This window comes from Thunnus maccoyii, chromosome 5, assembly GCF_910596095.1.
Source record: "Thunnus maccoyii chromosome 5, fThuMac1.1, whole genome shotgun sequence".
Taxonomy (NCBI): Eukaryota; Metazoa; Chordata; class Actinopteri; order Scombriformes; family Scombridae; genus Thunnus; species Thunnus maccoyii.
In genome coordinates this window covers 26,878,069-26,901,567 of record NC_056537.1, presented here as the reverse complement: position 1 = coordinate 26,901,567, position 23,499 = coordinate 26,878,069, and the positions used below count along the sequence as shown (strand labels likewise).

Below are 23,499 nucleotides of genomic sequence, written 5' to 3'. Positions count from 1 at the left end.
TTCTAAATACTAATTCTAATACTAAAATCTGGGTAAGATTAATGATAAAAATGCCTTTGTAGCAAAAACAATTTTCACAATTTTTTTAGAACATGTTTTACTGGAAAACATGTCGGGAGATCTGCTTTCCACATGAGCACCATGTTCACTGCAGTGTTTAGTACCTTCTTGCAGCACAAAACAAAATGATGTTTGTATGCACTGGGACAAATCTAGGCATCTGCTTAAATTTTCTAATTTTCTAATCCTGATATTTTTCAGTGAAATTCAGTCAAAAGCATTATTTGTTGGATATTTTCTGAATACATAGTTTGCTAAACAAGTACAATTTAGTGTCTCAAAGAAAGACAATGTGTGACCACAGAACTGCAAAACAGGAGACCATTTCCATGTAGCATGAATATCTCCAACAATCTCCTTTTAAGCTGGAAACAATTTAGAAGGTCTTGGGTGAGTAAAATAATCACGTAACACAGCCTTGATTAAACCATTTAGGGACTGATAGAGGGCAAAATGGTTCGATATGGATAACTAGTTTAAGTTCTGTGCACATAAAGTGGCCACTCTTTATTTCATTCCACTCATTCAACTTTATATATCACTCTCTGATAGTTTAGATTACATGAATGAGATAGCAGGCATAGCAGCCACCAGCAGAGCTAAGCAACACCCAGCCAGCTGATGATGAAACAGAGCACGGACTCAATCACGTATTTTGCCACAGCTTACCCTCCCCTCACCTCCCAAACCTCTGATGAGGAAAAAGAAGTAAAAGCAGCTTGTTTGCATCTTATCTGCAGGAAATAGCATTAGCCAAAATTGTACTCTTGGGTTGGGGCTTGAAAGGGATGGCATGGCTGTGGCCATCATTAGCCCTGTCCCCCGACGTGCGGCCTGCCTCTGATCCAGAGCCAGGGCTGGGCAGGAAGGCAGAAGGTGGGCAGGAGAGGGTCGGCAGCCCTGGGTGGGCTCCACCACTTGGGCCTCGCTAATGGGCCAGCAACCATCAGCCTGGTATGTCGGTATGCATGCCGCCACTGCTCATGTCGACGTCAGGGGATTTTAAATCGGCTGGAGCAGACGATTGCGAAACAAGAGTGGCAACCCGGCCCACCTCACCACAGTCACTGCCACTATCACCGACCATCCACCTCTCATCTTCCCATCTCTGAGTGAAGTGAAGCCAACAGAGCAGAAACTGCAGTGAGTTAGTTCTGCTTGGTCTGGTCTAATCTCTGTGCTTTTTGTGTCCATGTTTCCATGTTTCCTTCTTCACAGAGGGAGCAAAACAGTCTTTCTCAGCTCACTCACATCCCACAATGCCCTGCACTGCTACCAATGAGAACTCAGTCTTTCCCAGCAGTTTCCACAACGACAGCTATTTTTCCCATGCTCTCCTTTCAGAGGACCTATTTGGGGCATTCAGGCTATCAAACCCAGCTGAGAATGAAAAAATAACTCTTTGAGTAGTCAAGAAACAAAAAAATAAATTCAATGGGCACAAATCACTTCTCAATTTAACCACTCTATTGTTTCTAGTTGCACTCGTGTCTTTGTATCAGTCTCTAAAAAAACAGTTTTTTTAAGCAACTTTCTCCCAGCACAACTCTTGTTTTTTGTGACTATACAGTATACTGAAGTGTTACATGATGTTTCCTGTGTTTTCAGAAACAATGCGTTTATCGAAAAGTTGACTGCCTGTATTTACAGCTTCTTTTCTGACCAATGTGTTGGGGTGAATGGCTTGTCTGGCCGTGAGGCAAACATATAACTTGCCATTCAGGATAACAGCAGTGTCAATGAGAGAGGCATATCACCTTTGCTCCCAGTATTTTACGACACAAGGCTCCAATAGTAAAACGGCTCTGGGGCAACAGGCAGCATCACAGACCCAAAAGAGAACTAAAGAGAAAACTGTCAAAGACTCAGTTTCATGTGTCTACTGATGGGACACTCAAGTGTCCCCTATTGTACTGTAAAAAGGTTGTGATGTACAGTGAAGAACAGGGGGTTGAACAAAAACAGGAAGCCAAGGAAATGTATATTCTATAAGGCCTCTTTCATACTATAACAAGAGGTTCTCACAACAACGAGACGAAAGGCTGTGACACCATAAGGCAGCGTACTGGCTGGCTTATCAGAGGATGACTATTAATACCAGTGAGACTTTGTCCCCCTGTCCCCTGAGGGAGAAAGATGGAGGAAGTCATCGATTCTTCCCACCATAATCTCTGGGAAGGACAGACCTTGCCTTTTCCCTTTTGGGTGACGAGGGTTATTATTCTAAAATTTTGAAAGGGCCCACACAAGAGCTATTTCTGTGTCTGAGCAATGGTGAGGCATTAGAAAGTCAGCGTCTGATCCACTGTAGCACCAAGAAACAGTCATTTTTACAGCCACGCCTTCCCAGGACCTGATGTGTCCTGATTTCTAGGGATCATTTTAAACATCACAAGATCTGTCTAAACACAATTTAAGACTGTCCTTACAATAATAAAATGAACTTAAAATGACCCATGTTTACGTTTATCTGATGAGGACCCCTGGTGGCCATCAGACAAGCAAAAGAGGAAGTAGTGGGATGCTTTAATGCTGCAAAACCTCTTAGGAAGAAGAGCTGATGGATGTGACTTTGAAATGGGAGACAGAGAGAAGTTTGCATTTCCCAATCAACAGTTAACTTGCTTTCTGTAAAACATGACCATGATCCTTCACTTACCTTAATCAAACTGTCTTTTTTTTAAACAACAATCTTTTCATACCATTAACGCAGTTGTTTTTGTGTCTAGCCTGTCCAAACCATAAGCATAGTGGTGGCAGATCAGAAAATTCTCACATGAATCATTTTTAGAACTATAATAGTTTTGGATGGCACTGAGAGATGATGATGTTCTGTTGATTGGTATGCCAGATCAGTAAAAACTCACACATTTTCTGATGGAGGGCAATGACAAATAATGTATTTAATCATTTAGTTTCAAGGAATTATCTTACATTGCTAACCTGCTTGTACAATATGAGTGTTCCAAGAATAAGAGCAAAGATCTTGGAGGCTTATTTAGTTACTGTGAGCCACACTTATGGAACAAATTACTCGAGGATCTAGTGGAGGTGTGCCCCAACTCTGACTGCCTTTAAGGAGCAGGCTTAAAACTCTATTATTCTCTGTTGCCTTCTAATGTTTTGTTTATTGCCTGTATTTACCTATTTACTTATTAAATTTCCTTTAACACTCTTTTTAGATTCACTCTTTGAAAGTTTTTTATACATGCAAAGCACTTTGAAATTGCCCTTAGTGTATGAATTGTGCTATATAAATAAACTTGCCTTGCCTTGCCAAAGTAGCCTTCCATCATCTCAGGAATATCTCAAAAATGTATTGTTTTCTCTCCTAGTCAGATCCAGAAACAAATTGTCCATGCCAAGTGGCAACTACCATGGCTTGAGGCTGAAGCCAATGTAGAAGTACCTTTAAGTGCAATGTCACCGATGGCCACTAGATGCTTGTTCCAATCCCTGGCTCCAATTGACTCCAATTAAAAAAGCGTCAACTTCTCTCTAGAAATACTAAGTAAATCATTTTTTTCAACAAGTCATAATAATAACAATAAATAGGCTAATACATTTCATTTGTACTGCACCTTTCATTCATAGTGAAACTTAAAGTGGTACAGTACTAATAACATAGAACACAGCATAAAGAAAATAGAGCCTGTCCTCCCAAGAAAAACGACCCTACAGGTTGTTAATTCAGTCGCCCAAAATGACCTATGGTTACATTTGAGTGACAGACACCATCTAGTGGCCATTGTATTTATGGCCTGGAGAAGTGACGCAGTTCAGATGACGTCTATATAAGGTGACTTCCTTATTAGGGGGAGGTGGGTTGGGTGGATGGCCTGATAGTAAAGTGGTCTTAGGTCAGGAAACCGCTGTTCGCCTCCCATTTCCAACTGTAAGTCAGGGCATTTATTAAAAAAAAAAACATAATGTGGTGTTTACTGTTGCCATGATGACAAAGGTTGCCTAACTTAAAGGAAGTAGTAACCACGTTTCAAGGCAAAACATATTAATGCAAACCATGATCTTTCCCTAACCCTAACCAAGTGGGTTTTTTGCCTGAACCTAACCAGACTTTAACCACAGCATTGTCACATCATAAAACATCATTATTTTTTAAGACAGTTTTGGAAAGTGGCATATCACGCTTCTATTTTGGAAAGCGGCATATTATTCTCCAATGGGTGGTTCTGGAGTGCAGGTAAGAACGACCTATGTGGTTGTTTAATTTGGAGGACTTGTTGAGTAAATAGTAATAACAGTTAAGATGAAAAAGCCTTCCTGAATAGAAAGGTCTTTCGGTATTTTCTAAAAGAGACTAGGGTCTGTGCTGCCCTCAGATGGTTAGGATGGCTGTTCCACAAGTGTGGTGCAGCAGAGCAGAAGGCTCGATCCCCCATGGTGCAGAGCTTAGCACTGGGGGCCCGGAGGAGCAAGCTGCTGGCAGATCTGAGGGTGTGGGTGGAGGTTTGTGGTATGATTAGTTCCTGTAGGTAGGGAGACATATGTCTGTTGATGGATTTGTATGCGAGTAGCAGGACTTTGTAGTCAGTCCAGAAGGAGACAGGGGGCCAGTGCAATGAAACAGAATTTGTGTTATATGTTCGTGTTTTCGCACTCTCATCAGGATCCTGGCAGCGCTGTTCTGAATGTACTGCGAAGTGCAGTAGTCCAGTCTTTAGGAGATAAAGGCATGAACATGTTTCTCTGCATCTGACAGGGTTAGAGAGGGGCAGAGTTTAGAGATGTTTCTGAGATGGTAGAAAGAGGTTTTGCATTAATATCTTATATGGTCATCAAAACTCAGCTGAGGGTCAAACCTAACACCCAGATTAGTGACTATGGAGGAAAGGGGATATCCTGGCCATCAAAAGTGAGATGAGGTATGGGGGATGACTGAATCTGGTGCCAATAAGGAGAGCCTCAGTTTTGCTGCTGTTTAACTGGAGGAAATTTGTGCTCATCCAGGCCTTTATCTCCTTAAGGTGCTGAGGCATGACATGGCTGCAGAAGGGCTTGGGGCAGATTTGATTTACAGCTGGGTATCATCAGCATAGCAATGAAAATACATCCCATGTCTGCTGATGACATGTCCAAGGGGGAGCATGTAGAAGGTAAAAAGGATGGGGCTGAGAACCAATCTGAGAACCTGAAAACCACAGGTGACAAGGAGCGATCTAGACCAGCATCCTCCTAGTGAGACATACCTATGGAAAAAGTAGGACTGAAACCACTTAAGTGCAGAGCCTGACAGCCCAGTGGTGGTGTGGAGACACTCTAAAAGGATAGTGTAATTCATAGTGTCAAATGTAGTGCTCAGGTCAAGATGAATCAGGAGAGAAAGGGACCCTGCATCAGCAGAGCTGATTGAATGCTGTGTGCTGAGTGAAAACCTGACTGCAATTTTTCAAAAGGTTGTTGTGTTTAAGGTGTTCCTGAAGCTCAGAAGCAACCACCTTCTCCAACACCTTGGACAGGAAAGGGAGGCTGGAGATAGGTTTGTAGTGGGCAAGAACGAATGGGTCCAACAAATGGCTTCTTGAGGAGGGGGTGGATGACTGCGACTTTGAAGGCAGATGTAACACTACGGGTTTGAAGGGAGAGGCTGACAGTTTGGGTGATCAGGGGGCTGAGAATGGGGATGTATGTGGGGATGTATGATTTGAGCAGAGCTGTGGGAATGGGGTCCAGGGCACAAGTACAGGGCAAGGTCCCAGACAGAAGGTCTATGACAGGGGGAGGCAGAGAAGAACAGCTGGACATCAGAGAGAGGATGTTGCTGACTTGGCTCTGAAAAGTCAATGAAGCTGTTACATTGCCTGTAGCCTTAACTGGGGAAGATGGTTGTGGCTGCAGGAGATGATTTATGGTGGAAAAAAGACACTTTGGGTCGCCAGGACTATTAATAGTTAGGTTGGAGTAGAACTGTGACTGAGCATCTTTAAAAGTACAATGTGTAAGATTTGGCCAGAATTTTAGTTTAAAACATTCCAAAATTAACTAAAATTATCAACAGCATGTGAAGAAATAACAGTTTTGACGTTATGTCAAAGACCTATATGTATTGTGTTGCAGAGATATCTACTGAAACATGCTAACCGACTAGCTCTGGTCCATCCTGTCTCTGAATACCACTTTGTACCTCAGGAGTGATGGTGAGTCACTGTAGTGTCCAGTCTGCCCTCAGTCCAACATGAGAAGAAGAAGAAGCACTGCCCATTGCCACCGTTCATAATGGCAGAGCCAGGCTGAAAGCTGCTGTAATGTCCGCTGTAGGACTGTCAATATGTCACTTTATTAAGTTTTAATATTTTTTCAGACGAGAAAGAAACCATTTACATTCCCAATATGTGGTCAGTTTATCAAAATATCACCTATTTAGAAAGTTGCATCAACGTTGTCAGAGTAGGCGGCTGCTGCTGCAGACGCTGGCCGGATGAGACATCAGCTGGCCATCTCAGCCTACATCAACATGCTGCTTCAGGCCAAGACACTCAATCAGACTCAGGAACTATACTACAAAATGATAGGAGGGGTTGTCGATATGTACATATTCGTATCACCAACAATGACAATGTTGGTTGACACAGAGCAGAGTGAGAAGAGGAGGTTGTGTATCTCAGGGAGGAAAGATGAGTTTGGTTGGGGGGGGGGGGGGGGGGTGGATGAGAAGCACTGTCATGGAGTATGGAGGTTTATTTTTTAGAGCAAGACATTCAATAGAAGAAAGATCAGGAAGGGGAGACAGTTTCAGTTCAGCCCGGTGTATGATTGCTAAAGCACCACCACGGCCAGAGCTGCAGGCTTTTTCCATGTAACTATAGCCAGGAGGGTTTGCCTCATTAAACACAGAGTAGTCCCTTGGTTTATGCCAGGTTTTAGTTAGGCACATGAAATCAAGTCCCTTGTCCAAGATGTGGTCATGTATGAGGAGGGATTTATTGGTGGGAGATTGTGTATTAAATAGTTCCATGGTGGCAGGAGACAGAGCTGAGGATGGAAGTCTCTGCAAACTCCGCAGTACACTGTGATCCACTCAATATTTTGCACCTCACCTGGTATAGGGTAGTATTGCGATGTTTCCAACGATGACGTCCAAGTTTGTTTTGCCTCCGTATTCCACACTGAAACCAAGGAGTGAGCCTTCAGGGATGTAATGAGGTCTGTTTCTTAAAATCCCAAACTCTTGGCAGTGGGTTAAAAACCCTTTGTTGGATGCAATTAGGAAGCTGCATAAACTCCACAGCTTTATGGTGGTGTAGGACATCATAATCAAAGCAGTTGAGTCATTTGGGCAGAATGGCAGCATTGGTAACAGCCACAGTTACATTCACACAGTGGAGATCTTACAGCAAACATAGGGGAGCTCTAGTTGAAGAAAAACCCCAGGCACTAGAGTCTGTCAATGACAGTGCAGCTCTGGGTGATAGAGATAGAGAGCTGATAGAGAATGCAGGGGACAGGGGACGGGACTTTGTGCCACACCCAAGCTGGCAGGGTAGAGAAAGAGACGGCTGCTGTTGTCCAGAGAAAAGGGACCCCAGCAGGGCAGGTAGGAAGCACTGTACATTGAATAATCAAAAAATCCACAAATCCCAGTAGAGAAGGTATGAAACACTTTACATTGAATCTCTCTACTAAAGGAAGGACTCTGTGTGTGTATTTCTATATATCTGTATGTATGTCCTTTGCATATCTCTTGAAACATTCATCTGATCGACTCCACACTTATTGGGTGTATGGCTGGGGACCCAAGGGATTGCAATGTTGAATTTGGTGCAATTTGAACATGTGATACATTTAATATTAATAAACTTTGAATAAACCAGTGATCAGCAAGCTACTCCGGTCTGTGCAGGGGCAGGTTGGAGCTTCAGGGCTGTGCTGACTGACTCCAGCATGTCGAGGAGAGACCAGAGACAAGGTGTGACACGAGTCAGAGAAAAGTGCTCTAAAAAGAGAGACGTAGACAGCCAAAACAGACCTTTTAATCAATTACCCCGTGTCTAGACAGAAAGCATAGCATTAGCAGCATGTTTAGCAGATCAGCATCTACAGCGAGTGACTACACACGATGCGTCCAGGTGAATTGTTGAGAGTAGGTCACCCCTGTTTTGGAAGCGCTCAGAGCCCAATACACAGTGTAGTTACGTACGTAAAACAAAGGAAATACTTCCGCGGGCAGTTCAAAACCAGTTTGTCTCATAAGTTCCGAGACTGTGGTGATTGTGAAACGTCACTACAAAGCCCAAATCTTTGGAGCAAACATACCCACTCAAATCTGAACTGAAGGCACAGAAATAAAATATCAAAGAGCTCAATATGATTGATCCACTTTATTTTAGGATTCACATTATTTTAATTTTAAATATATTTGAAATGAGCAAAGAATATGTATTTACTATTAGAGTACTTATATATTTAACATCTATGTTTAATAGAATGTTAGTTTCTTTCATGTTGTTGGTGTATATAGCCTACTCAATCACATCTCACATAGACTGTACCTAATTTTTCTATGCGTTGAAGTAGCGGCCAGAGGCCAAGCAATTGGCCCATTCCGAACAGGCACGTTTTGAACAGGCACTGCACTAGTAATTCAAAATCCACAAATCCCAGTAGAGAAGATAGGCAGTACTTTAGCGTTAATCCAAAGTCCGCCAGTTTACAGAACATATTCCAACTCGATCAAAGCAATCAAAACATGCAGACAGAATGGAAAAACACTAAAAGCTTGAGCAAAATGCAGGAAGGCCACGTTAATCACATGAGCAGTGAAGTTCACAGTCAATTGTCTGTTTAGCAAAGAGGAGCGGCAGCCAGTATGCACCAGCATTCCCTCATAATGCAGAATAGAGTCTCTCCCACTGCAACACAAGTGACAAAACAAATCTTTTACTTTTGGTTGCCGTCTAATGGTCTCAATCCCAAAATTTGGGCTGTGGTCATTTTGGACATTATTGTTCCGTTAACAAGATTTGAAGACTTAGTAGTACATAGTAGGCTTCGATGTCTTCTGTATGGGTGTTGATTGACAGCTGTGATTGACATTTTGCTCACTATCGTTGCAATGTTTCAGTAAGTTTAATGTTACTTGATTATGATACCTGCCCTGTTAGCACAATTTAGCTAGAAAGGCAACATCCCGCACTCCTTGTTTGGAAGTTCCTGGCTTCGAATGGAAAAAATTGCGCACACCATAATCTGCAACTCCGGGCTTAAAAACATCTCCAATGCAAACCAGTGTCTGATGTCACACCTCACTATGTCCATCTTTATACAGCCTATGATCCATGTCTTTTTCACCAGCAGACTATATTACTGTACTTATTACTGGTCTCTCTGCAAAAGCCATTCAATGGCTTAAAAATGCGGAAATTAGAAACCCAAACTTTTATCATATCCCTCCAATTCTCAAACAGCTCCACTGACGACCTGTTAATTACAGAACTGACTTGAAGATTTTGCTCCTAAAAGTGTTCTAAAAGTGTTCTAAAAGCACTTAATGATCTTGCCCCAGAACGTATATCTGACATGCTAACATTTTATCAACCTGGCAGAAGGTCGTCACAGAATTTCTTTTTTCTCCAAATATCCAGACACATGCCATGAGAGACCCTCTAATCATTTAATCACAGAAGGAAGAATACTGCAAACATTCTGTGCTAAACATTCAACATATTTTGTAACTAAGAAAACCAAATATTTCTGTTGATATGATGATTTTGTACGAATGTAGAATGTAATAAAGGTTGAAATACACCATGTCAGAGTACCAGAAAATTTCCAAAGCTTCTCTGTTCTTACCATACCGTCATATTCGGTGCATTGTTACTTGTTTGGTTGAATGTTAAAGTTGGTGACAGCACAATCCTGCATTTGAAACACTTGCTTGTCAAAACAGAGGACGAGATGGACAAAAAGAAACGGGAGAAGGAGACAGAGAACAGACAGACCAATATAAGGAGACAGAAAATGGGACTGATAGACTTGGATGCCAGAGCAGCTGTCAGTGCAGGTCCTGATGGCAGAGACGGTCGGGTGGAGGACAAACTGCACAGTGGTTGTGACAGGATGAGGATGAGAGGAAGACAGGCAGCATCTGTGTGTGTGTGGGAGTGTGTTGGTGTGTGTGCGTAAGTATCAATGCATGTGTGCTTTGTGTAGTAACACTCTTCCTCTGGCAGGCCAAACCACTAGAACTGCCTGTGTGTGTGTGTGTGTGTGTGTGTGTGTGTGTGTGTGTGTGTGTGTGTATGTGTGTGTGTAGAAATGGAGCAGTTAGAACAGCAGTAAAGCAGATGTTTCCTCTGTTTGGCCCTAGAACATGAACATGAAGAAAAACAAGGCCCTAACCCAGAAGACAGGATCTCATTGATCATACAGTACTCAGCTAACTGAGGCACGACTGCAACACGGTATTTATTTATTGTTTTAATTTAATCATTATTTAATCAGGTGAGTCCCACTGAAGGTGGAAAACCTGACCAAGATTGCAGCATAAAAAGTTACCAATAATGTTTATGGATGGATTCTGGTGTTCTATCACTAGATTTTACTTCAGCTGGCACTTTGTAACAGTGTGCTGACTGGTGTGCATTTTGAGTAATAATGTTAAGAAGGAGTGAAGTTATGTGTGCGTGTAACTCCCTCGTTCTTACACATAATCTGCACGAAAAAACCCCCCTTGTATAAATTTGCACCTACCAATGACAATACTTTAAGTCGGTACAATGTATTTGTGAATATATGTGCTAAAAAAGATTGAATATGGAAATTGGTGCGAAGAGGTCTAAAAGTCCCAGGTTTGTCAGCTGTGAGGAGCAGGGCAGCTGCACAACACTAATCCTAACAGCCAAACGTTGTGAACACAAGTGTTCTGCTGCTGCTGGTGAACAGCCATCCACATGTCAAAAGTGTCGAGTCACCCTGAGAGCAGCCACTTGACCCAGGAAGGCTCTATCACACTGGACTACACTGTACTGTATGCGTTCTTGTCTAGCAGACCACGGCCAATTAGCATTGAGAAAGTGCACGCAGAGGTACAGCTGTGAAAGGGGTGATGAAAATGTTCAGTTGTCAATTCCAGTGAAAGGGCAAGATTTTGAATGGTGAGATGGTCATTTATTTACCACTTTAAACCCTGTGTGTTTCTATGGAAATACCACAAAAGCTTTGCCAACATCTGTAGTGATACTGGTACAACTCAACTGGAAATAACACCAACTCAGTCTAAGAGAACTATGTAAATCATTTTATAGTTATAAATACAGCAAGGTGGGTAGTAACATTGGTTCAAGTGACCTGCGTTCGTTCTAGTGGCTGTTGTCTATTTGATTTATTGCATAAATATAAGATTTATAGGAATATATGTTTCCTTTCCTTGAAATTACACATGAAAATACTGGGGTCGTGTTACATTTGAGGACTTAAGTACGCATACTGTAATTATTATTACAAACCAACTCTCTCTGACTGTAGCACTGTGTCTCTAATGGTCCTTCTCTCTTTCTGATTGTTGTGCTTTCTCTTCCTCATACGCACGGTTGCGTTGTGACGTCTGTGTGTTGTGGACTTTAATCGTCAATGTCTCTGCCTCGCTAATTGCCTCTCATTCTCTCTATCACTGTGTCTTGTGCTGCTGTAGAGGAGAATAGCGGCACTCGTGACTTGTGAGGGTATCTCAACCTGCTTAACCTCTTTGATATGGTAAAATGTAGTTAGAAATACCTCAACGCTGTAGTCTGTAATTTCTGCTGTCTTTGATTTAAACTATAACTTTTAAAAGTATTATTATTTTTATGGATTTATTTTCTTTGTACTGTATAGATTTTTGAATTTCTTATTCATAAAAATATCAAAAATGGTGTGACCGCCCATTTTGTGTTCTTTTTCATGATACGGAAGTCAAAACCATTGCTTGTCATACAACCAGGTTCTTCTCTTATTTGAGCTAAAAACACTACTGTAGCTTTTCAGAATAAAAAAATGATTAGCAATTTAAAAAGCAAACAGTCAGTCATTGTGTGCTAAATGATAGAAGCAGAGAAACCACCTAAAGCTAACATTTACAGGAATCCAAGCTTGTGAGGTTTCGATGGCAGAGAAAGACACAGTAGTGGTATCATATCATTGTGATACTGAAAATGACAGTAACAAGGTCAATAATAGATTCTCTGCTGACCTTTACCTCACTGAAATCTACTTCTATTTCCCATTATCGAAGATTTACACACCTGCAACATGTCTGAGAACAGATGTGTGTCAATAGAGCACAACACCAACCATGAACTGAGTAAACCTGAGCAGTATGACATTAGTCGAGCAACTGCTCAAATATGTAATTGTGAAACAATGTCAACATCAGCACAACTGTAGGCAGTCTAATCCCAGCTACAATAAGTTTCATTTCTAAACTAAGATCACTTAGAATGTAATGAGCAAAAATTTCCACTACTCCCTCATGAAGCTTCTTTTTTTGTTTCAGAAACAACCATGACAGAAGAAGACTATAAGCAGACAGAAGAAAGCTTTTCAGGCTCCTGCTTGAGACAGACAAGCCAGTGAGACTGGTTTCAATCAAAACAAAACTACAAGCCCAGCAGTGCTATGATATTGTTAACAGAGATGGTGGCATCTGGGGACAGCGGGGGCATTCACTGAGACAATCTGTACTGTCAGAAAAGGACTGCTTCATCTGAGCATTTCCAAAACATCTAATTGATCCTTTACTTTGTAATGTCTCATGTGTATCACTATTACAGACCTGTTTAGTGTCTGTAATAGTGGATATGCAATATACAGTTTCCTACACATCCAGCCAAGGGCCAAGAGTATTTGACATATCTTGTGTCTCTTCACACAAAGCCCATGAATCATTTAAAATATGATTGTTCAGGCTAGTTTGGCTCGAAACCCAGCGAGTTGAAACACAGAAAGAAGGCACGCATAGAGTGGTTGCTCACGTGAATCAGCGGTTCACGTGAGCGCAGTGAAAAAAAAGGTAATTCATCTTACCTGAGATCACCTGAGGCTACTCTTGAGCATTTCCCACTGATAAGATCCCATACCTGGAGGGCACAATATACAGTACAGTATGAGCACAGTCAGAGTGATGAGGATGAATGATTTCAAGTAATGACATTTTAAAGAAATTAACACACTGTAGTTTTGCTGGTAACCGGCGGTGACTTCGAAAGTTGTTGTAATTTTGATGATGTGATGATAACAAATTGGAAATTCCTGCTATTGACAGTTAGATAAAATAAGCTATGACACATTCTAATTGTCGTAAAAAAGTCTTTGATGTGTCATATTTTCCTGCGTCCTGTCAAATAATGTGTTTTTACAGTTTTAAACAAAGTACATGTGACATTTCCAGCAATGAGCAGTACGAAAAAGTTTTCAAAAAATTTTCGTCAGTGAAATCACAGCACAGCCAAAGTGTGCCTCATCACAAGAAACAAAATCTTATAACATCGGTTTCATGTAACATTTGAACAGAAACTGGGTTGATATTATTCTGCTATTCTTTTTTTCCTCAACTCATATGCACTTGACGCCTTATCACTCATCACAATGACTTGGATGAGAAGAGCGGATTATTCCACAAAGGAGCCAATTGACTTAATGCTAAGTCTCCTTCCTATCAGGAGTAATCTCCTGCTTTCCCCATAGAGATCATCTTATGTGAGAGATGCAGTGAAGCCTAAGGGCCTTTCACCACAGAGGGTCAGAGAGCTAGCTTCACTTCCGAAAGGTAATGCCCCACCCCTCCCTCCCTCCCGAGTTCCAGCAGAGCTTCATTTAACAGTAAGACAAGGTTCAATTCACCTAGAGAGAGCGCAAGGAGTGGGAAGGGAGTCTTCAAGATAAGGAGGGTGAAGGAGTGACGGAGCACGGGGAGGTGGGGAAGCTGTACCATGAAATCCAGTGAAATGTGAAGTTGTCAAAACACACATTTCTTTTTTCAAACCAGGTGAATACAGTGAGACTACAAAGCAGGTGAAAGCAGAGAGGTCTGAATTAGATCCCTCAATCTTCAGAAGTCAGGAAATGGGATCAGATGAATGATGAGCAGGACATCCAGGACTTAAGATCCTGCATTGTCTGAAATGGCTTTTTAAACGTCTTCCATTATCCAGCCTTGTCTTTGAAACCTGAGCTCCTGGCAGTGCACATCAGTTACCTGCTTCCTGATAAACAAATGTGAGACAACAACACAAGGAAATGTAATTCAGCAGAACCTGACTTGGCTATACTGTACGCTTTGTGCTGTAATTCGATCCCACTCATTCTGATGGCATCTGATAATATTTATTACAGTTGATGAATGACAAATCACGCAGCTCTGGCAGAGAAGTTACAACTTCCCCTTTTCTAGTTGAAACTCTGTCATCATTTTTGCGTATTTCCTTCGCTCTATCTCTCCCTTTAGGTCCATGCATGAGTGTACTAACAGTGTACTACCAGCTTTAAAGTCTGTGTCGTGTCCTGAAATGACAGCAGCTGGAGGGACAGGCCACACTGAGAGCAGCAGAATGCTTCAGTGGAACGGGGACTCTCCCACTATGAACAATGCTACACTCATCGGTTCTTCAAACAGCCTTTACTGGGCCTCCTCAGTTCTGAAGCAGTAGATAAAAACAGCTGCATTTTATCAGGGTAGTAGAAAGTTTCTCTGTTGTGTGTGTGTGTCTCTGTGTGTGTGTGTGTTACGCAATGTTAACAGTTCATCCAGGTGGGTGACAACAAAGAGACAAGGGCACAGGTAGAATCTCAGACCTATTCTGGCTCCCTAATCTCTCCATTCTGACACACACTTTGATTTGTGAGTCAGTCCAAAGCCTGAGCAAACAGCCCATCCCGTCACCACCCAAGTAAAGACTGCGAGTAACTTTCAGTCAACTCTTTGGTCTCCTCAGCGTTTGTTCAAGGAGGTTTACCTATCTTTTTAACCCCAGGTTAATTGGAAAACATCACTTGATTGGCAGACTTCAGTGTCCTCCCCAGTCCCCTTTGTGAAGCAGTTTATTTGAGGCCTGTTAAGAATTCGCCCCCTCTCTGTTTGCCCCTCACTAGTATGGCCAGGCAGATGTTCCCTGGCAGATATCAGGACACACACTGGCTTGTAAATCCATGAAAACACACAATCGCACAATGTTGACAAAGATGTTTCAGATCATCAAAGATAGAGGCAAGATAAAGACGACATAATAGATTACCGGGAGAAAAAAAAGGCAAAGCAAGAAAGCAAGAGAAAGGTAAGACAGGAAGAGCTGCAGGCTCTTAATAGGACAAAGCCATGAATGCCTGTCCTGTTTTTGCAGGTTGGTATCCTTTGTTCTGAGATAAAAAAAGAAACGTTTTTTCTCTCGTTTTGACTTCACACCTATACTAAAATAACGGCTCTGATAAACAATCAAGTTCTGCGTGGGGAGCTGATGGAAAGAAGAATGAAGTTATATCTATTCCAACCCAACTTTTGACCTGAACATGTAACAGTATGGAAAACACGGGTCATGGGTATGTTTACATTCAGCGTTTCTCACCAAAATGCATTGCGTGTATCCTTGTGAACTGACAAACATGTTGGCTGTTTTCCTTCCACGTAAAGCATTTGCAAAGCTGATTATCAAAATTGTGCATTGTTTACATCCATGTTTGCTAGATAGCAGTCTTCTTCTTCACTGCCTTTGTTGGTACGTTGCTATACTTCTTTGCACATTACCGCCACCAATTATCTGAACAGCAGGCAACCGGCAGCAGGAATGTGTATAGTGCAGGTGCACAATACAATCAAATCTCACTCATAAAAACATTGCTCCATGGTGCCACTAGTGGTCAAAAAATCCACAGGAAACCTTCAACCCTTGCTGTATCTATGGCTCCATTTACACCTGGTATTAACACGTGATCTGTATCTGGATACAGTAAACTGATTCTTCCTTTTTATGTTTTGTGGTAATGCAAACCGATATTTTTGGTTTTGGTTCATGTTCAATTATTCAATTATTCAGTTATTCAATTATTCAATTCAATTATCTGAATACGAACAAAGAGAAATGTTACTAACGAGCCAGCAGCTTGTTCCACGAGTCTGCTGGCGAACTTCACTCGACGCAATAAATTAATGATAAGTTCAGCTTAAAATGGACCAACATTATACTGATTATATGAAGCTTAATAAGCATGACAAACTGAAATACTAGCATGAATGGCCAAGAGTCATTTATAAAACTGTGTGCAGGATTCATGTCAAAAGGTGGCGTACGGATGAAACACAGAAAGTGCTTACGCACAAAAATATTCTGATTTATAAGACAGTGTGCATGCAAATCCTACGCTGATTTCTCTTTATAAATCACAATCGAATCTGCAGAGCATCTTGTAACAATGAACATGTATGTCCCTAAATAATATTCATTCATACCAACTGCATGAAGACAACCATGGCAAACGCCAACAGAAAAGCCAAAAAAAGAAATTTCATACAGTTTGAAATTGAAGTTCTTGTTGGAGAGGTTGAGGCAAGAAAAAATATATTGTTTGACTCAGAGTAGCAGCATATGGTGGACGCAGTGAATGCTGCTGGCTCAGAAGGTCGGATCCTCCGAAATAAAACAGAAGTGTTGCGACATAAAAGTAAAGTGTTTGCGCCATGGGCAGGGAAAAGGGGATACTGGAACTCACTCCCCCTTTATGAGAAACTTGCAGGAATGATCAGAGAAAGCCTCCTGAGTAGTGATGTAGATGGAGGGGGACACAGACAAGATGCACCGAATGACCCCGGTATATAATTTGTATTCCTTTGTTTGAAAAGAGAGTAAAACAAATGCATTCAAGTTGTGTTTAAACTTTTATGTACACAAACAAATGAGACATTTTCTACTGTTTTTAGTCGCTGTGTGTTCCAGTAGGGTCAGTGGTGCTGCAGCTGAGCAGAGTGCGCCCAGCCCAGCCTCTCCACTGCACCTTGTGTGTCTCAACCCTCCAGCGGCCGTGTCCCCACAGATGCAGGTTGCCAAGGAGTTAAAAGAAATAAGACTTGTTTTAAGTGACACATCTGTGATCTTTGCAACTTGAATTATTTTACTATTTTACTATTAATAACTGCACTCTATATACTGTTTAGCCTACTCCTAATCAATAACTTACACATCCTTCCCATTCCCTTCTATTTACTAACATTTAAACCTGTTATCTGCTCCTCTCATAGAGAATATATTTAACATTTTTCTTCTTTTCTAAATTCATTGTTTTTTTAATATTATTTTAGGATTACTTAATTTTTGTGTATATCTAAGACTATTGCACACCAGCAAATTCCTAGTATGTGCTTCCCTGTATGTACTTGTATTTGCTGTACACTGAAAGATCCACTTAATAAATAGTGTTATGTTCATCCTGGCATGAGGCAGCAGTGTTTGGCTCAAATGCTTATGAGGGTTGACGGGCTCTTTTGCAATAACACATATCTACATTTTTATTTATCATCCTAAATCATGTTTTTTTTGTGTGCACTCCAGGCAGTATCAACCAAATAGGTGTTTGTTTATTCACTTTAAGAATGACTTTGACTTTTTGCAAATTAACTCTTCATTTAATATGTGAGAGGCAACATTTCGATTTATTTTACACAATAGTATCAAATTTCAAACTGTTTCTCGCGTGTCATCCTTCTGCCATCGGAGTCGCAGTTTCTCATTTCTCCCTTTTATGCGCGTACGCATGGGTCAGAGTTTCTGTGGAGGACAGCACATTCTCCTGTCAAGTTTGTTTTTTATAAATCCCAAAGTCTGCTTAGAAAGCGGCGTACACCTTCTTTTGTGCCTATGCAATGGTTATAAATGAGGCCCCTTGTGAGCTGTGTGTAGTGTCCTGGTAGTAGAGTGAGCATATACTCTTACATAAAGACAGAAAGAAAGAAAGCTGGGGGAGAGAGAGGGAAAAAGTAGTGAAGAAGTGATGGGGCGAGGGGACATGATGGACTCGAGCAAAGAACATGGAATTCATAGTGAGAACAGTAATAAATCTGATCTGCTGTGACCCCACACGGTCTCGTGCAGTCTCTACGCGTCCCACCTCAATACCTAACAGGCCCGTGAAACTCGTGCTGACAGCTCAACCTGCTAACCTCTGTGACCCATCTATCCTTGCCCCCCGGAGTGGCACAATGCTGGAGAGAGGAAGTGACATGGCCATGGAGGTCAAGGGTCGACTCAGATGATGCATTTCAAATGAAAGAGAACAAGATGGATGGTGGCGGCTGCCGTGGAAGCAGCATGTTTTTACTAGTCAAAGAATCTCAAATTGCTTTGTTCAACAAGTACAACAAATGTGTCTTGTTGGTGCAGTGTCATACCAAACACATATGACCTGACATGACATACAATATCTGACACACAATGGAAAGAGGAATCATTTGATAAATGCAGGAAGGATATGACTTAATGGTTGAACTAATTTAATGCTAACTAATGCAGAAGGGTAGAGATTCAATTCAGTTCATGAAAACATTTCCAATTTCTTTTCTTAATATAAACACACACAAAAACAGACTTGAAAATACTAAATGTCCCCCTTATGTCATAATCCTGTGTCTCCATAACTTGCTGCCGCTCTCCCAATGTGTGTGTGTGTGTGTGTGTGTGTGTGTGTGATTGTGTGAGTGGAGACAGGTGTGCTGGAGTCAGAGCAGAGCCCCACCAGCTGCAATCTGTTCCATAATCAAGACCTCTACTTATAATCAGCCCTGCCAGATCATAGCCTTTGCTTCGGTCAGTGCCACAACGCTTCAAGCCACTTCACTTGCATTTATTCTGTTTATCTGTTGTTGCCTGTTTTCCCCTCGCCTAACCCAGTCTCCTGTTCCCTCCAGTTCTCTCACTCTGCTTTGTCTCCAGCCTCTCGTATTGTCTCCTCAGCCCTGCTTCCCTGCCCTGGATTCCTGCTCTTCCCATTTTCCAGTCTAAGCCTCAGTCCCATGTTCCAAGCTTCCAGCCCAAGCCTCAGCTCCAGGTTGCCAGCTACCAGCCCAAGTCCCAGCCCCAGTTCCTAGTTACCAGCCCACTACCCAGACCTGCCTTTCCCTAGCTTTTACAATAAATACCTTGTTTCTATCATATCCCTGTCTCCACGCTGTTGAGTGTTTGCACTTGGGTTCACCTGCTCTGTCCCGCGTAAGACCTTATCACACAAAAGCTGGCATTTAGAATAACAAACTTGACAGGTGACTGTGATCAGGTGGACGGATAAGTCCATCAGACACACTACCTCCCATGGGCAAGGGCCGTGTTATAATTCAGTCTCTCCCTGAGTGTGGGAGAGATACCAAAGATAGGGACAACTGTAAGAAGACGCAGGATGTTCAAAGAGGTGAGGAGGAAAAAAAAAACTTTATTACTGAGACCATTTATGTTTGCTTTTTAAAATCCTGTTCCTCCAGCCCGCCCCCAGCTGTTATGATTTTGGCAACAGGCACTAACGGGAGTAAATAAAACAGTGGAGAATGCCAGGCCAAAGAAAGTTACCCACAGAAAACATGAAACTCATTCTTCCATTGCTTTGCCATTTCTGTTTGTGTAGGGTGTCTTTTATGGGTAACAATCTTTTGGACTTTCCATTATATCTATACAGAGCTAAATAAACATTTACTGCATGCTAAAATATAACAAGTGCAGCTTTCCCCAGTTGACTGTCCAATTTATTCATTCCAGTGATGTCCAACAGCTGTCTAATTAAGAGGTGCTACAGATCCATACTGTACATTCAGACTGAGCAGCATTGAATCAGTTGTTAACTTAAAACAATGCTTTGAAAAATGTAAACACCACATCACAATGGAAACACCTGAACTTTACATTTCCTGAATAAGTTCTGCCAATAACATCAGCACTGACCATAAATAATGAAAAGTAATGCTAACAGCACTAGAGGTAGATCAGGAAATGCAATATCATGTTGTTGTTGGCTGTTAACTTCATCAACTGGTGTGACTGTTAAATGTTTGCCTAATGTTTGACACACCTTTTGGCCCTCAAAGACTAATGTTACATTTAACTGGTAAACGAGCAAGTTCTAGTTGACAAATCTCTTTTGTCTCATGGTTTAAGTCACCACATTGCCCAAGTTTGTTTAAGGTATTCATGGTTACGCTTAGTCACTTAACAGCAGTTTTTTGGCAAAGATGAATGTCATGGTTAACTTGTGGAAAAGTCAACATTCACAAGAAGTATGAGACGGGACGTCAATGCAGCCTTCCAGTGTCAGAGTCAAGCACGCTGTATGCCAAACCACCTCCCTGACCTCCGCACCCACCTCTGAGCTTTGGCAATAATGTCGCCAGGGACTGTGAATAACTGTTGCAAATCAATTGCACATGAACAAACAGTAGGAGACAGGGCCGTGATGTAAAATGTCCACATTCAATACATTTTCTGTTGTTGGTTACGCAAAACTACGCTACTTTACGTTTAACCTCTGCAATAACCGTGCTATTATACAAATTTTCTCTCAACTGAAAATGTAAGAAAAACAGTGACATTGCTTGATTAGAAAGCACTTAACATAGAATATATCTGCCAAAATCTATTTGAAACTAGATGTTGGTCGATTCAATTTGAGGAATGTTTAATAGCCTACATTTTCTCTGAGCAGAGGTGATTTTTTGATCTCAAAATGTCATTAATGCCCAAAAGCATGCCTCATTTTCCGCTCTCTGTAGATCTCTCTCTCTCTCTCTCTCTCTCTCTCTCTCTCTCTCTCTCTCTCTCTCTCTCTCTCTAACCAGAAGCTGAGTCTGGGGGCCACATTCTTGCCCTCTCCACACTCAACTGCCAACACAGCACGTGGCTTTGTGCTGGCTTCGCCGATGGCTCCTTTTAGGAGATCTTAATGGGTCACACGCACAATAGACTTTGTGTTACCGAGCAGTGAACCTCCACTGAGGGGATCGGTGGTGTCACAAGGGTTCAGGTTAAGGAGAGGCAGAGAAAGAGACCCATGAGTTGGTCTCATATTGGGCTGGAGTTCAGACATGCAGGCCTACTGAACACATATACTCCTGCATGTGTTAAGGTCTGCCTGTACCCAACCTGCAATCTGACCATTCATAGCACACTCAGAGGAAATGATGGAGGATGTGACAGGAGAAGACATTAAGAAGTCAAACTCTCCCAAATCAAAGAGCCATTGTAGGCTGTGTTTGCCGTTATTACACTATGAAGTATGCAACGTAGACGTCATAGATCAGCGCTGAAGTTACATGAAGCTTCTGTCTGTTATTCTTTACTGTTTCATCTCGCTTTCTTCTTCTTCTTCTTCTTCTGATACTTGTAAGATTGTGTCTTTAGCTCTAGCTATCTGACAGAAGAATGCAGTTTGAGTTTACACACGCAGCCTCCATAACGCACACGGACACACACACACACACAAATACATACAGTACATTCATAATACACATGCATAAACATACATACAGCGCATAATACATGCACACACACGTACAGGCACACATATACACATGTATCTCCCACACAGGCACGCACACACATGGATATGTCCAACAGTGGTGAACAGCTGCATGGGTCGGTCTGGAGTGAGACCAGCCACCTCTTGGCCACAAAGGGCTGCTTGTGCCCCCAGCTCGCTAGGAACATAAAACACAAGAGATAAGACCAGACACTGTTTGCCAGGACCAGCGGACCTCCCCAAACAGGAACTGCAAGTGCAAGTGTTTGACACACACACATACACAGGGATGCAGAAAAGCACACACACACACACACACACATGAATTACATACATTTACAGTACATGTTTGAATGTGTAAGTATGGAGAACTAATTAAATAACATACAAAGAGGTCGGATTTATTTATTTGTTCAAATCCACCTCTGACCTTGTCACACATTTCCAAAATTCAACTCAAAGTCAGCCTATCAGTAACAATATTTGAAGCGAGGTTCCTCACTACAACAGGCGAATTAGGTTCTATTTACTATTTGGAACTCGTTTAAACGTCTGAAGCCCAGCCTTTTGACTTGAAGGGAGAATTTTTACATACGTTCACCTCGAGTTTTGGACCTTTGACCATGTTTAACATATACATCCAACATCATAACAGTATAAAAATAACAGATAATCCAAATAGGCATGATATGTGAAGCTTTTGTGTTTGTTTTGGTGATTCATCACCAACTGCAACCAGTTTCCCAGGAACTGAGTTTTGTTCTTTCTTTTGGACAACCGTTGGGGTTAATTTACTGTTTTGACAGAATGTTGTAACTCAATCCTTTGTGATTACACATCAAATGCAACAAGGAGAATTAAAAACACATTTTGTTTTTTTAACACTAGATTGATTGGTCTAGATTGACAACTGGGTTTTGGTTTTGGTTAATGTTAGCTACTGCTAGCTAACTTTAGATTGATATTGTTTTATATCATACATTGAGTCACTTCTCTGGTGTTTTGACTATTTTATTGAGCTACTCTTGCACTATGTTTTTTGCACAATGTTTTACCAGGGTGTCACTTGTGGCCGCTGTCCAGCAAACGTTACATAAGCTCACTTTAAGGGTTCTTTAAAATGTAGTGATACTCATGTATCTAAAGAAATTCCCACACAGGTTGCCTGTAAGCAGCTAGTGGAGGTTACGCTTTAATATAAGCTGCTGCAAAGGAAGAAAACTGTGAATGGAGTCAGATCCATTGTGTTGTGAATAGCAGCTGATGTGAATCCAAAGAAACCTGCTCCAACAATGAAGCCGTGCTCTATTCTACTCTATGTGTCTCTATTTCTGCTGAGTCATGATTTGTCCAGTCACCACTTGCAGGCCCACACAGACACAGGGCCACACACACCATGACACAGTAGAGTCTGTGTGGCTTGGATCAAGGTCCACTCGCAAAGGGGAGGAGGGAAAAACCCCTAAATGTGACTGATGTCTTTGTCCTTATCGCTGCCCTTCTTCCTCTCTCTCTCCGTCTGTCTATCCATCACCAGCCCCGTTTCCCCCTCTCTGTCACCTCCCCATCTCTGTCCATCTGTCGCTATAACTACTCCCCTCTACTACTCACATATCTGTCTGTGGTCTGTCTCGCTGTTCTCCCCTTGTTTCATGCAAAGCATGCTTGTTTCATATGAAATTGCACAAAATTAGCATCATTTCATAATCTCATGGGAGTTCCTGCTAAAGGCACGAACAAACTTGATGACCTTTTGGTGTTTTAAATATTTGGGTCCATTGCATCAACAGGGTGTGCATCTTTGTAAAGCCAGATGTGTGAGGAAGATATGGATGGGGAGATATGGAGGCCTGCTGAACAAATGTTGTTGCATCACCCAGCAGTTTATTTTAATAATTTCCACTTCATTCATCAGCTGTCCTTACTGACCAGTGGGCCATGCAGCTGTAGCTCATTCATAACCTCCAC

General features: G+C 41.8%; 1 long non-coding RNA gene across 1 annotated transcript in view; it reads right to left on the bottom strand.

Moving 5' to 3' along the window:
* LOC121897022 overlaps nt 1-23,499 on the bottom strand; it is a 111,632-nt gene that overhangs the window by 4,808 nt on the left and 83,325 nt on the right. Inside the window, exon 3 of the long non-coding RNA XR_006096166.1 lies at nt 13,078-13,130. This is a non-coding gene — a long non-coding RNA (uncharacterized LOC121897022). The remainder of the gene's footprint in view (nt 1-13,077; nt 13,131-23,499) is intronic.